The following is a 13,095-nucleotide window of genomic DNA, read 5'->3' as shown; positions in this document are numbered from 1 at the left end:
AGTATATAAATTATCCTTGCCTTTCTGAAGATTAAAAACAAAACAAACAAACAAAAACCCTAAATAGTTTAAGGAAGGAAAAAAAAACACCTAAGGCATGACACAAACACCTCCACGGGTCCGTCCAGACCTTCCAGCACGGCTGTACCTATCAGGATCCAGACCTAGCTCGCCTCGCTGCCGCAAAGCACAAGGCTAGCTTCCGCCAATACTCAGGCAACACTTCGTCATTTCACGACCTGCTTATCGTAAAGTAACATAGATCCAGTTTCCCCAAAAAGGTGGAGTTTGGGCGAGAAATTTGCATAGATATATCCGCTCGCCAAATTTTGTTTTTGTTTTCATTTATTAAGGTGGAAACAAAAGAAAAATATCGAAGGCATTTTAAAAGTATACAAGATTTTACTGTTGTAACTGAATATATAAGGACGTAGTCTGTCACCCTTTGTATAAAGTTGGTGGGACATACTCGGGACTTCTTCTTAAGCAAAAAACGGCGATCCTTTTGTAGTTCATAAGTGTGATGATTGGGTGTTCACGCTGTTGTGTGACATGTGCCTCCCTCAAACCTTGTTACGACCTGGGCACATTACCCGTCTGACGTGAACTTAGAGGATCCTTTTTATCTTTCAACTCTCCTGAAAAAAGGTAGGGATTTTGTCATTCTTTTCTCAAGGTAAAAGGTAGGGTTTCCGTTGTTTCTAGACCGAGATGCGTCTACAGGTTGTTGGAGCAGCTTTTTCCCACCGCTCCAACTGTGATTACTAGCTTTACGCATTTCGGGGTCTGGTCTGGTACTGAGTGTAGCTTTTTGTTTGGAAGCCGGCTTTTTAAAGTGGGTGTCTGTGGGCTGCTGGAAGTCGAATGGTAGGCTAGTGTCGGTCGAAGAGTTGGCGTGGGAAACTGACCCCCTACCCAAGAGCGGGGCCACCGGGAAGGAGAGGTGGCCAGAGCGGCGCGGTCGCGCTCCCAGCGGGCCAGCGGGCGTGAGCGCGCGGCGCTGGGCTGCCGGCTTGCGCAGTACTGGGTTTGGGCGGTAGGCGACGCAGGGAGCAAGTCCCGAGTCAGTGGGCGGAGGGGATCTGCAGGTTCAAGTGGGGAGAGGGCCCACAAGCACCTGTTTTCGGTTCGGTTTTGACAGACGAGACAAGATGAGGCGGGGCGGAGAGCCACCGCCCGGTGCGACCCTTTGTTCTTGCCCGTGTCATGCTACGTCGGCACTACTTGTCCTCTTGCTGAGGGTTTCCTGAGTGTAGAATTGTGTGCAGTTGACCTGGGGTACCCCATTGGAGGGTAGTGATGCCTGGGAGTTTGTCGGTGACTGCATGTAGCTTCCCCCTTGTCGTAGGAGCCCGGGGAAGCGGACTGCATTGCTGCCAAGGCGTGAGCGGGAGCGCGGAGAAATGGGCGGCGCACACCTGGAGGGTATGGAGGGGTCGGAGAGCCGGATCGGGGGCTACTTGGAGGGGGACCCTCCGCGGGCAACTCCGCAGCTCGCGGCCGCTGCTCAAATCCGTGCTGCGTGGTGGGCCGGGTGGGCCTCCGGCGCGCTTCCAGCAGCTCAGCTACCGGCCTTGGGATTCCTGCGCCCCCCGAGTCCGGAGAAAGCCCTGAAGGGTTTTTCCAATCTTGGGAGGGAGGATGTGTGTGGGGAGGGAGGTCTCAATCGTACTTTCTCCTCCCCAGGGGGTGATTATGGTCCGCAAAGACACTGTGCTTTTGTCCCATCTGGGGGAAAGGGTACTGCTTGCGAGTATCCTGTGTGCGCTGTCTTCCTTGCTCCCTTCTTCCTTTCGCTCCCTTCGCTCGCTGTGTGCCTTCGGGGGAGAGTTCAGTAACCTGTCTGTGGCGTAATTTCTTTAACCGTAAAATGTGAGGAATGATAATCCCTATTTAGGATTGTTATTTAAAATAAAGGAGTTAACTATGTGTCAACGGCTTAGATTGGTCTCTGGCGAGTGTTAAATACTGGCGTTAATTGTTAAACCACGGATTATGTATTAATTTACGTTTCCTCTTTTAAGGGACTTTTGGGGTTAGGACCCTTCCTCTCTGCCTCTTTCATTTGGCCTTGCCTTCTCTGACCAATTGGTGGCACTCATGACTTTCTAAGTAATTTCAAACATTGATTTAAAAAAAAAAAGTTCCTGCCATGGGGATTCTCCCATATTAAGGTCCGCGTGGGACCAAGATGCCAACCAACAGAGTGTCATTGTGTCCCTCCGTGTGTGAGCCTGTCTGCCCTGTTCCAAGCCCTCTTTGTGCTAAGTGGATCCAAGATCGCACTCCCTTGTGAGCAAATTGCTTGTGTTGCAGGGGTCTCCCCCTCGACTCTGAGTTTCCTGAGGCCGGAGACCATGTCTTTATCCCCAGTGCCTGGCACGATTTAGCCACGCAATAAATGTTTGTTGAACCCACAAGTCTACCCACAGAAGAACGGCTGAATAAACCACGGAACAGCCACACAATGCAGTTCTGTGCAGCTTTACAAAAGAATGAAGCCCATCTCTGTGGAAGGCCACAGAGCTCCAGGATACATTAAGTGAAAAAAGCAAGGCGGGACCACATATACGTTGCCTTTATTCTAAGAAAGATGTGTGCATTTGCTTACATTTTTAAGAAGAGGCAATGGAGGTGTAAATCACAAACTAATAAAAATGGTTACATATAGGAAAAAAAAGAGTGAAGGGAATGGGAGTGGAAGCTAGGCCTATTTTCATATACTGTGTTTTATAGTTTGACTTTGGAATCATGTAAATGGTGTACATGGTCATTTTTTTAAAAAGAAAATAACAAATCATTTTCCCAAAGGAAAAAAAAGTCACTAATCAAAGTATATCAGGAGTTACTGACATAACTACCTGGAAAAATAAGTAACTGACTTTAAAACTCATTATTTTGACTACATATCCTTAGCATGACACATCTTCAGGAAAAAAAGAATGGCAAAGAAATCAAACTGCACTTAATAATAGTATTTATTAGTAATAATGCTGGTATTGTTTAGCTGCTACTGCATGTATTTGTATTGTACATATATGTGTAAGTAAAATGGTAAATAAGTCATTGAACTGATATCGTTAGATACCAAGGTCTTCAGTGAAAGACGAAGAGATACAAGTCTCAAATCAGTGATATTAGGGATAAGTTGTATAATGGAAAATTTGAGTCGGCAATGGTAATGTGAGTCATGATTAATTTTTCTCTTTCTACAAAATACATATATGTTAGCTCTGTCCACTGAAAAGGCCAAGCAGCAATGGCAATCCATTGGCTATGAACAGCCCTAGTGTCCAAACTGGTCATCTGAATGCCATTGCCCACTAAGACAAACAAAGACCCCTTTAGGAGATGACTGATTTCAGAACTGGGGCAGGGATTGTGTAAGATGAGCCTGTGGCATTTTGTTATGCCAGAAAGTAAGGTAGCTATCAAATACTACTAAGGTTATGTCAAAAGAGCCCAAGAGCAAAGATAACAGGGGCACCCTTTGGCTAAAATGGAACAGTTTGGGTTGAAGAAAGAATAATGACTGATTGATTGAAACATATCAAATGTATACAAATCCATGAATGCATAATAATATATTTTAAAATCCCTCATTGTTTACTCTTGTATCATCTAAGGAGCTATTTGGAAAATTGGTAAATAAGAGGAAAAAAATCAAGCATTTATTCTGCTATCATTTTAGGGTAACCAAATAGTTTGTAAGAAAAATACATGGAACAGAACAGTTGGAATTGGAGACACAACTCATAAAGAAACACTGGGACAAGGCAGCAACAGCCATGCTAATAAAAATGTGAGGTGGGGGGCATCTGGCTGGCTCAGTGAGCGGGTAGAGCATGGGACTCTTGATCTCAGGGTGGTGAGTTCAAGCCCCATGTTGGGCATAGAGATTACTTAAAAATAAAAATTTAAAAAGTATGTTGATGGGAAACTTACAATGGCTGGATCAAGTTAAAAACCCTGAACCCACTGATTTATCTTAACATCACTGAGTGAGACAGGCAGATACCACATGCCTCCTGTTGCAATGCAATAGGAAGTACACAGCGTCTACGAAATATTCTTGCACATTGAACCTTCATCTAATCGAACTTCAAGATCTAACTACCAAATGGCAAGAAACATGGAGGACAAAGAAACAGATGAAAAGAGACTGCAATGGTTTAATCAGCCAAATCAGGATGTGAGCAGTTCCACAAATTACCCAGTTTCTTCAGTCGATGACGAACATGAAAGAAATGGAGTAGAGGGAGAACTGATAGAGATTAAAAGTTTTTAAAGACATCTCAACCGGGGCGTCTGCGTGGCTCAGTCGTTAAGCGTCTGCCTTCGGTTCAGGGCGTGATCCTGGCGTTCTGGAATCAAGCCCTACATTAGGCTCCTCTGCTGGGAGCCTGCTTCTTCCTCTCCCACTCCCCCTACCTGTGTTCCCTCTCTCGCTGGCTGTCTCTCTCTCTCTGTCAAATAAATAAAATATTTTTATAAATAAATAAAGGCATCTCAACCATATGCAGTGTCGGATCTTATTCTCAATACATTGGAAAAAGACGTACAGAAGGCAATTGAGAGAAATTTGAACATAGACTCGTTATTAGGATATTCATATAATTGTCAACAGGGCATGTTGAAAGTTAAAAGGTAAAAAGGTGTAAATTGGGTCTGTCCAGGCCAACTTGATCACCCTGGTGTTGCACAATTGTGTGGAATTATTGTTAATCTTTAGATCGACAATGTTATTATGTTTATTTTTATAAGCTCTATGGCAGAAAAGCAATTCTCAAGACTTTTAGTCTCAAAACTCTTTACATTTCTAAAAATTACTGAGTCATACTCCCAAGGATGTCTAGCATCAAGAATGCTGAAAATAACAAATTTTGGAAAAGCTATGGAGAATTGGAATGCCTATACATTGGTGGTTGAAATGTAAAATGGTGCAGCTGCTGTGGAAAACTGTTTGACAGTTTCTCAAAAAGTTAAGCATAGAGTAACACAGAGTTAGACTCAGCAATTCTGGTCCTAGGTATGGAGCCAAGAGAATTAAAAACATGTATCCATACAAAAACTTGGACACAAATGTTCTTAGTAGCGTTATTCATAATAGTCCAAAGCAGAAACAACCCCAAAGTCCATAAACTGATGAATGAATAAACAACATGCGGCATATACATACAGTGGAATATTAGGTACAGAAAGTGAGGGGGTTCTGGCCCCTGCTACAATGTGGATGAGTCCTAACGACATTATGCTAAGTGAGAAGATTCCATGTATATCAAATGTTCAGAAGAAACAAGTAGGGGTCAGAACGAGGATGGGGAGGGGCGCCTTCGGCTCAGGGCGTGATCCCGGCGTTGTGGGATCGAGCCCTGCATCAGGCTCTTCCGCTATGAGCCTGCTTCTTCTCCCACTCCCCCTGCTTGTGTTCCCTCTCTCGCTGGCTGTCTCTATCTCTGTCGAATAAATAAATAAAATCTTTAAAAAAAAAAAAGGGGATGGGGAGGGGGAAGAATTGAGACTGACTGGTAAAGGATATGGAATTTCTTTTTTAGGGTGATAAGAATGTTCTGGAGTTAGCTAGTGGTGCCAGTTGCCCAACCTTATAAAAATACTAAAACCTGCTGAATTATATACTTTAAAAAGGTGAGTCCTTTGGTTATGCGAATTAAATCTCAAATAAAATAGTAAAAATGTATTGGGGACCCCCAAGAGCTTTTCTTTATGTGAAATAAATTTTTTTTTCCTAGGCGCCTGGCTGGCTCAGCCCGTTAAGCATCTGCCTTCGGCTCGGTTATGATCCCAGGGTCCTGGGATGAAGTTGCCCACATCAAGCCCTCAACAGGCTCCGCACTCAGTGGGAAGTCGTCCTCTCCCTGTCCCTCTGCCCCTCCCCTCTGCTCGGGCTCTCTTTCTCTCACGTGCTCTCTCTCTCTCAAANATGCTCTCTCTCCCTCAAATAAAATCTTTTAAAAAATAAAAATAAAATATCCATTTGATTCTTTTAAAACAGCAACAACATAAATATGCATGTTTAAATAAACCTGTTTTCAAATTTATTTTTATGAAAAGCATATAGTCCAGGACAAAACAAACAAACAAACCCAGAGTGGCATTGTCTTACATTTTTGTAAACAGATTTGTAAAATTTTGCAACTCGGTCTTATCAGTTTAGTTCGAGACAGCTGGATTCTCAGATCTGCTGCTGCTTTCAGTCTGCGACTGAAAACGCCACTGCACGTCCGTGAGTGGATGAGAAGGAAAAAGAGTGTTAGTAGTATTATTATAATGATAGTTTTCAAAACCCTCAGGGGTCTCCAGATCACACTTTGCGAGCTGCTATGAGAAGGACACACAAGTATTAACAGTCCACATGAGATGATGTCTGGAATTCACTTTAAAATACTCCCTGGATATGTAAAGATGCCCAGATGAATCCGACACATCCCTGCTTCAGCGGCTCTCACCTGCTGGCGCGCGCACCGAGATGGGGCTGCGGGGAAGAGCCGTAATGAAGGCCTTTGAGACACGATGTCCCCTATCCCGAGCGTCAGACACTCTGCTCAGCGCCTTCCAGACGCTTGTCCTCACAGCCACCCTCTGAGCCTAGCAGCACTCTCTCCATTCTGCAGAGGCGGCTCCTGAAGTTAAGAAGTTGGGTCACTTGCCCAAGATGCCACAGTGGAAGGGGGTCAAGTGAGGACTTGAGGTGAGGTCCGTTTGACCCCCAAAGCCTGCATGCTTCATGGCTCTGACCTTCCTTCCTAAACCCCCAGGTGCACAATTAAAAGTGGAGGGTCCCTTTCGCTGCACACCTCGTGAATGGCCCCCCTCCACAGAGGCCCTGATGGTCACCTGGGGAGCCTACGTGTTTAGAACTAATAATAACATCACTGGATTGGTCATTACCTCTCCCTTCCTCTCCCTCCAGTTTTTGCAAAGCAATCTGGCAACATCTCTTCAAAGAAGAAATGAATTCCTTGGCAGCTGTGTTTCTGAGACTATCAAATACAGATGATCCTACGTAAGGCTATGGGTTCTTCAAGGCCACAAGGAGAAACAAGTAGGTTCATTGTGTGGTTTCATAGGGCAAAAACCTGAATGCAAAGCAAAGGCTAATCGGGAGCACCTTCACACTGGAGAATTCTCTCGCCATTCACAAAGAGAATGAAATGGAGCTAAACCAGGGGACTAGGGGAGTCCCCACAAGGTATTGTGCAATGGTGGACATGGGATGCAAGAGATGCCGTGACCGCCTGTTTATAAGACAGTGCTTTAAAAAAACACATGCCTTTCTAAGTAGATACATGCCTAGGTGTGGGTTGAATACCTGAGCAAGGAGGAAACACCCGAGCGTTATCTCCCAGCTTCTCAGCATAGATGGCCCTGGGCGCTCAGGTGGGGAAAAGGAGGAAGAGAGGAAGCTGCTGGAGTTTTAGCACAACAAACACACAGAAAGGAAAGCCTGGCCACACCTTTTCACAAAGCACAGAGGCCACCGTGTGCACCCACGTAAAATTATGTATGAATGTGGTTATGGACAAAGAGATTAAATTTTTTTTTTAAGATTTTATTTATTTATTCGACAGAGATAGAGCCAGTGAGAGAGGGAACACAAGCAGGGGGAATGGGAGAGGAAGAAGCAGGCTCATAGCAGAGGAGCCTGATGTGGGGCTCGATCCCATAACGCCGGGATCACGCCCTGAGCCAAAGGCAGACGCTTAACCGCTGTGCCACCCAGGCGCCCCAAAGAGATTAAATTTTTAACTATTTCCCTTAAGGAGAAATGGAAGAATGCAATAAATTCCAGAGATTTGGATTCCAGGCTAAACCTTTAACTGTATCTCTCAGGGTTTCCAAGACCATACGACCAACGGTGTGTGGTGAAGACTTTCTCATCAGTAGAAACAAAAATGAAAGTAAAACAAAAAACCAAAACCCAGAGTTTGCTCCCTTTCTTTCTCCGAAGAGTCAAAACTGATGTGTGCAGAGTAGGACAGCGTTTGCAGCTCCATCTTTCAGGGTTCACGTGGTCTCGGCGTGGTTAATAATAGGATTGGGAACTCACTGGAAGGTAATTACGGCTTGCGGCAAAGCCACTTTTCTGATGACGGGCCAAATGGAAAAAAGGAGAGTCCAATATTTACAACCCCTGAAGGCCTACGGAGAATGAGGTTACCACTATATCTTTTTGCCTGAGAGGCTACAGAAGTTTGAACAGAATGAAGGCTGGTTTGGGTGAAGAGTATACTAATTATTTGGAAGGCTCCCATGTTCATAGGATTTGTAGGGTAAGCACCAAATGGCTTTTAATGAGCCAGAATTCTTTGAAACAGCGTAGCAAAGAGAGCTATAAACAAAAGAATCTTGTAAACATAGACTATCCACCAGAGTAACCAAAGTCAGAGGCATGTTGAAAATCTGACTCAACAAGTCAGCTTTCACTGTGCTAGAAAATATCCACTGCATGTCCCATGTATCTTTCTCCCTCCTAAAGGTCTAGGTTCGCTTAGCTTCTTTTTCAGATCAGTGCCGTCAGCTTCATATTTCTACACGTCTTTTTTATTAGTGTATTAGTCTAAGCACATCTTACCCAGGGGCTGTTCCTTCCGGGGACTGGGCTCTTGCTCACTGTGTCTCTTTGAGGACCTCATTCCAACCACATTCCCTTCCCATGCCCTAATCCTTCCCTCTGGTGCTCCAAAGGGCCGACTCCATTCCACTGTTTGAATGTTCTCCCCAACACCATGCCCCTCTGCAGCAAAGACTCCGATTCTCTGCTCAGCGAAATGTCTTCAAATGGAAAACAAAGTAACAAACCCGCACATGTTGCCTCACTCGCCACCTATATCGTCCGCTTAGAATGTCGTTTATCACGGGAAGCTTGCTCCTGGTTACGTCTCTTGAGTTTTGAAAACTATAATAGCTCCCCTCTGTTTTTGAAAATGCCCTTGAAGAAACAGGCCGTTTGTCTTGTTAAAGGACTGCAACTCTGGGTTTGGCAGATGGCTTCTTCTTGTTGTCTTTGAATTTTCCCCTTTATCTCCCCCATTTTCTATAGAGAGATGGTCAGACCTAGAGGCAGGATCAGCCTTGGGGGCAGGGCTGTGTACTTCTGATTGTATCACTAGAGGCTCGTGATTTCCCACTTTTACTGATGAGAGATCGATCTGCTATAAAGTTCCCCATCAGTCTTTCCCCTGATATTTCAATACAGTTTGGACGGGAAAAGCAAGGAAACGGCTTGATTCTTCCCCTTTATTGACCGGGTTTTAGAATGAGTTTAGTGCCCTAGTTTAGTTAGTTTCATATGATCTCAAGGAATTTTATAGATTCGATGAAATTCATTCCATTGTCATTATTCTTTTCATACTCTAATTGTCCTGTCTCTTGCCAAAGGGAGGCTTTTTTTTTTTTTTAAAGATTTATTTACTTACTTTAAAGAGAAAAAGCATAGGCATGTGCACTTGCATGAGAGGGAGAGAAGCAGATTTCCTGCTGAGCACGGAGCCGAACAGAGGGGCTCCTCTCTGGTCAATCTCCTGGCCCTGAGATCATGACCTGAGCGGAAATCAAGAGTCGGACCCTTAACCGACTGAGCTCCCAGGTGCTCCTGGCCAAAGGGAGTCTTTAAAATATATTTTTTTAAAAACACAGTCTAGGGGCGCCTGGGTGGCACAGCGGTTGAGCGTCTGCCTTCGGCTCAGGGCGTGATCCCAGCGTTCTGGGATCGAGCCCCACGTCAGGCTCCTCCACTATGAGCCTGCTTCTCCCTCTCCCACTCCCCCTGCTTGTGTTTCCTTTCTCGCTGCCTGTCTCTATCTCTGTCGAATAAATAAATAAAATCTTTAAAAAAACAACAACAACAACAAAAAAAAACACAGTCTAATTTTTAGAGCAGTTTAAGGTTCACACCAAAATTGAGCATAAGATACAGATTTCCTATTTACCCCTTGTCCCCACCCCCCTCCGTCCCCCCCACACACACACACATATTAGAGGCCAATGGGAGTCTTTTCATCTTGGCTCCTGTGTCTTTCTGACATGACCGGTAGTCTTCGATTTCTTCCTTGCGTTCTAGAATGGCAAGACTGAATCAACCATTCGGGAGCCCTGGCTCCTTCTAAGGGGAAATGCTGTTTAAAGGCTATAATCGAAAGAGTGGGATGCCATTGCTCCTGAGGTTTTTTTCCTTATTTTAGGTTTCCAGGCTCAACAGACACATCTAAGAAATATGTGTTCTTTAGAAAATGAAAATAAATCGTGGATTCATATTGGTATTTCCAATTGAAATTAAGATATCAGGCTTATTCTTTTAAAGTATGAAACATCTCTTTCACTGAAAATCTTATCTTCTCACAACATTAACAATTACTTCTTTGCTTTATCCTAAATATACACATAAAGGTATTAAAATAGAAGTGTCATCACTAAAGATTATTGAATATAATTGAAGATTTCTTTGCTGTTCTTTTTTATCTTTAGGATATACTGGTAAATAATTACAATCAAATGCTACGTGTCTAGCCACTTGAAAAATTTTTTACTTTTTCTTATTTAAAAAAAATTCTTTTTAAATATTTTGTTTAGTTATTTATTTGATAGAGAGAGAGCACAAGCAGGGGGAGCGGCAGGGAGAGGAAGAAGCAGACTCCCTGCTGAGCAAGGAGACCAACGGGGGACTCGGTCCGGTCCAGGGGTCCCCCCAGGAGCATGGGATCATGACCTGAGCCAAAGGCAGGCGCTTAACCTCCTAAGCCACCCAGGTGCCCCGAAAAATTTGTTTCTTTTGTTTATGGCTCTGTGACCAACTTGATCTACGTTTAGTAGATTCATTTATTTTTGTTTCTTCTCAGCTTTTCAGGAATGGCTTCTTTCTTCTCATTCACTTTTCAACACACTCAACTCAGCCTCCACCCCCGCCCCCCACTCCAGCAAAACTGCTCTTGGGCCACCAGTAGCTCTCATTGCCAAAGTCAGCAGCCACTTTCCTCCATCTCTTATTTGATTGCTAAGGAACATTTGACTCTTGATCTTTCTCTCTTTAAAGCCTTCTCTTCTCTAGCTTGTGGAGAGCTCACCTCTCCTGGTTCTCTTTCCTCCTCTGTCACTCCTTCCCCTTTCCCACACCCTCTGCCTCCTCCTGGTCTTGAAAGGTGGTGGTGCTTTGGAACGTGTCATGGACCCCTTTCTCGTTGCCAGGCCTCTCCCCATGCCCAGGGGAGCCCATGCTGCCCATGGCCTTCAATCCCATCTGTAAGTTCAACCCCCACTGGGGACATCTCGCCCATGCGTGCTGCTGGGCTTCGGAATGGTGCATTTCAGATTCCTACCTAGCCTCTCCTTTGTTGTGCCTTTGGGTAAATTAAATATTTCTAAAACGAAATCGCAATCTTCCCCTCCAAAGCTTTTCCTTCTATAACCTCATTCCGATTGAGTAACCCTTCTCTCCACCGAGCCATTTAGCCAGAAACCGGTCATCCTTGCTGGTCCCTCCCTCCCCACATGTCATCTGGTAGCAAGTTCTATTGACTTTTTTTTTTCTCCAAAATTACATCCTGAATTCATTAGTGTTTCTTTGCTGCCACTACCACCATCTTGGTCCAAACCCACCTCACCTGAGCCACTCTGCAGCCTTCCAGTTGGCGTCTTGCCCCCATGCTTGCCCACCATCCCATCTCCATGAAAAAGTTAATTCAAATAACGTCGCTTCTCTTCTTAAATCCTGTTATCATAATTTCAAACTCCTTACTGTGGCCACTTGGCCCTACAGGATGTGCCCCAGTGTCCCTGCACTCTCGTCTTAAACGCCCACTTCCCTTCTCTGGCTGAGCTCCAACCACGCCGGATTGGTTCCCCAACCACCCAGGCTCCGTCCAGCCTCCCCGTGCTCACAGATGCTTCTTTTGCCTGGTCTTTCTTCAGTTCTTGTCATTCTTCTGGTTTCTGCTTAAATGCCTCTTGCTCAGAAAGGCCTTTCCTGCCTGCACTCACACCCAGCCCACGTTTAATTCAGGTGGGCACTGCATACTTGATCATGTTTGGCACCTGTATATGTGATGTTCGTTTCGTGTCTCTCCTAAGACCACATGCATCTTGGGAACAGGGGCCACTGTGGTCTCTGTGGGTCAGCACAGTGGCCGGCTCGCCGCAGGCACCCGGTTCGTATACGTTGGCTGACGGATAAATTCAAAGCATTCGAGGTATGTATTCCTCCGTATTTGGCTCGAAGTACAATGACCCATATCTGAGTTCTCTATAGACGGCATAGTCGCTGGATATCAGCCATGCCCAGTAAAGGAAAGCAAAGTGCAGCACCTATGACTTCGTGTATAGTTGATAAAGGACTATTGGACTGTTGGGGGAAATACACAAGCTTTCTTATTTCTTGCAGACTTGTCACTCAGTCCTCTTATTTGCGGGTCTGAGTCCCTATTACTTTAGAAACAAAAATAGCTTATATTTGAATGTGACTTTGAGTCTGTATTACACGTGCTTTTATGTATTTTTTTTCATTTTTTTAAATTTAAATTCATTTAATTAACATATAATGTATTATTGGTTTCTGAGGTTTCTTAACCACACTGTGGAGGCACTTTCTATTAGCTCCATTTTACAGAGGAGAAACGGGAGGCCTCACTTAACAGAACCAGGCCAGGTCTCCCAGCTAATTAGAGACAGAGCTGGGTTTAAAACCCATTTGTTGTTTATTCCACTGTACAAATAGCCTCATAATGAGGAGCGGCAAGGAAGGTACCCCCGATCGCCTAAAAAGCCACAGTTCATCACTGTAAACCTTTTGTTTCTCAAATACTAAGCCCTCCCCCCCCGACTAAAACTAATAATTATGAACGAAAACCATCCATTCAAAACTTCTCTCTACATTTGTGCTAACTTCATATATTTCTCTTTGTAAACCCGACTTAAGGAGATTCTGTTGTGGGGCACCTGGATGGCACAGCGGTTAAGCGTCTGCCTTTGGCTCAGGGCGTGATCCCGACGTTATGGGATCGAGCCCCACAAGGCTCCTCCGCTAGGAGCCTGCTTCTTCCTCTCTCACTCCCCCTGCTTGTGTTCCCTCTCTCGCTGGCTGTC

General features: G+C 44.8%; 1 long non-coding RNA gene and 1 other non-coding gene across 2 annotated transcripts; both read left to right on the top strand.

The window, feature by feature from the left end:
* The first annotated feature begins 296 nt into the window (after nt 1-296).
* On the top strand, nt 297-5,932 carry LOC109488630. The gene is made up of 4 exons (XR_004621911.1): nt 297-648; nt 1,349-1,425; nt 5,556-5,646; nt 5,751-5,932. It is a non-coding gene; the product is annotated as an uncharacterized LOC109488630 (long non-coding RNA).
* LOC117797138 lies at nt 500-603 on the top strand. Its single transcript, XR_004622022.1, has one exon. It is a non-coding gene; the product is annotated as a small nucleolar RNA U13 (small nucleolar RNA).
* Nucleotides 5,933-13,095: the final 7,163 nt, after the last annotated feature.

This window comes from Ailuropoda melanoleuca, chromosome 18 (genome assembly GCF_002007445.2).
Source record: "Ailuropoda melanoleuca isolate Jingjing chromosome 18, ASM200744v2, whole genome shotgun sequence".
Classification (NCBI taxonomy): domain Eukaryota; kingdom Metazoa; phylum Chordata; class Mammalia; order Carnivora; family Ursidae; genus Ailuropoda; species Ailuropoda melanoleuca.
Note: the sequence above shows the minus strand (reverse complement) of the source record. Positions and strands in the feature narration are given on the sequence as shown.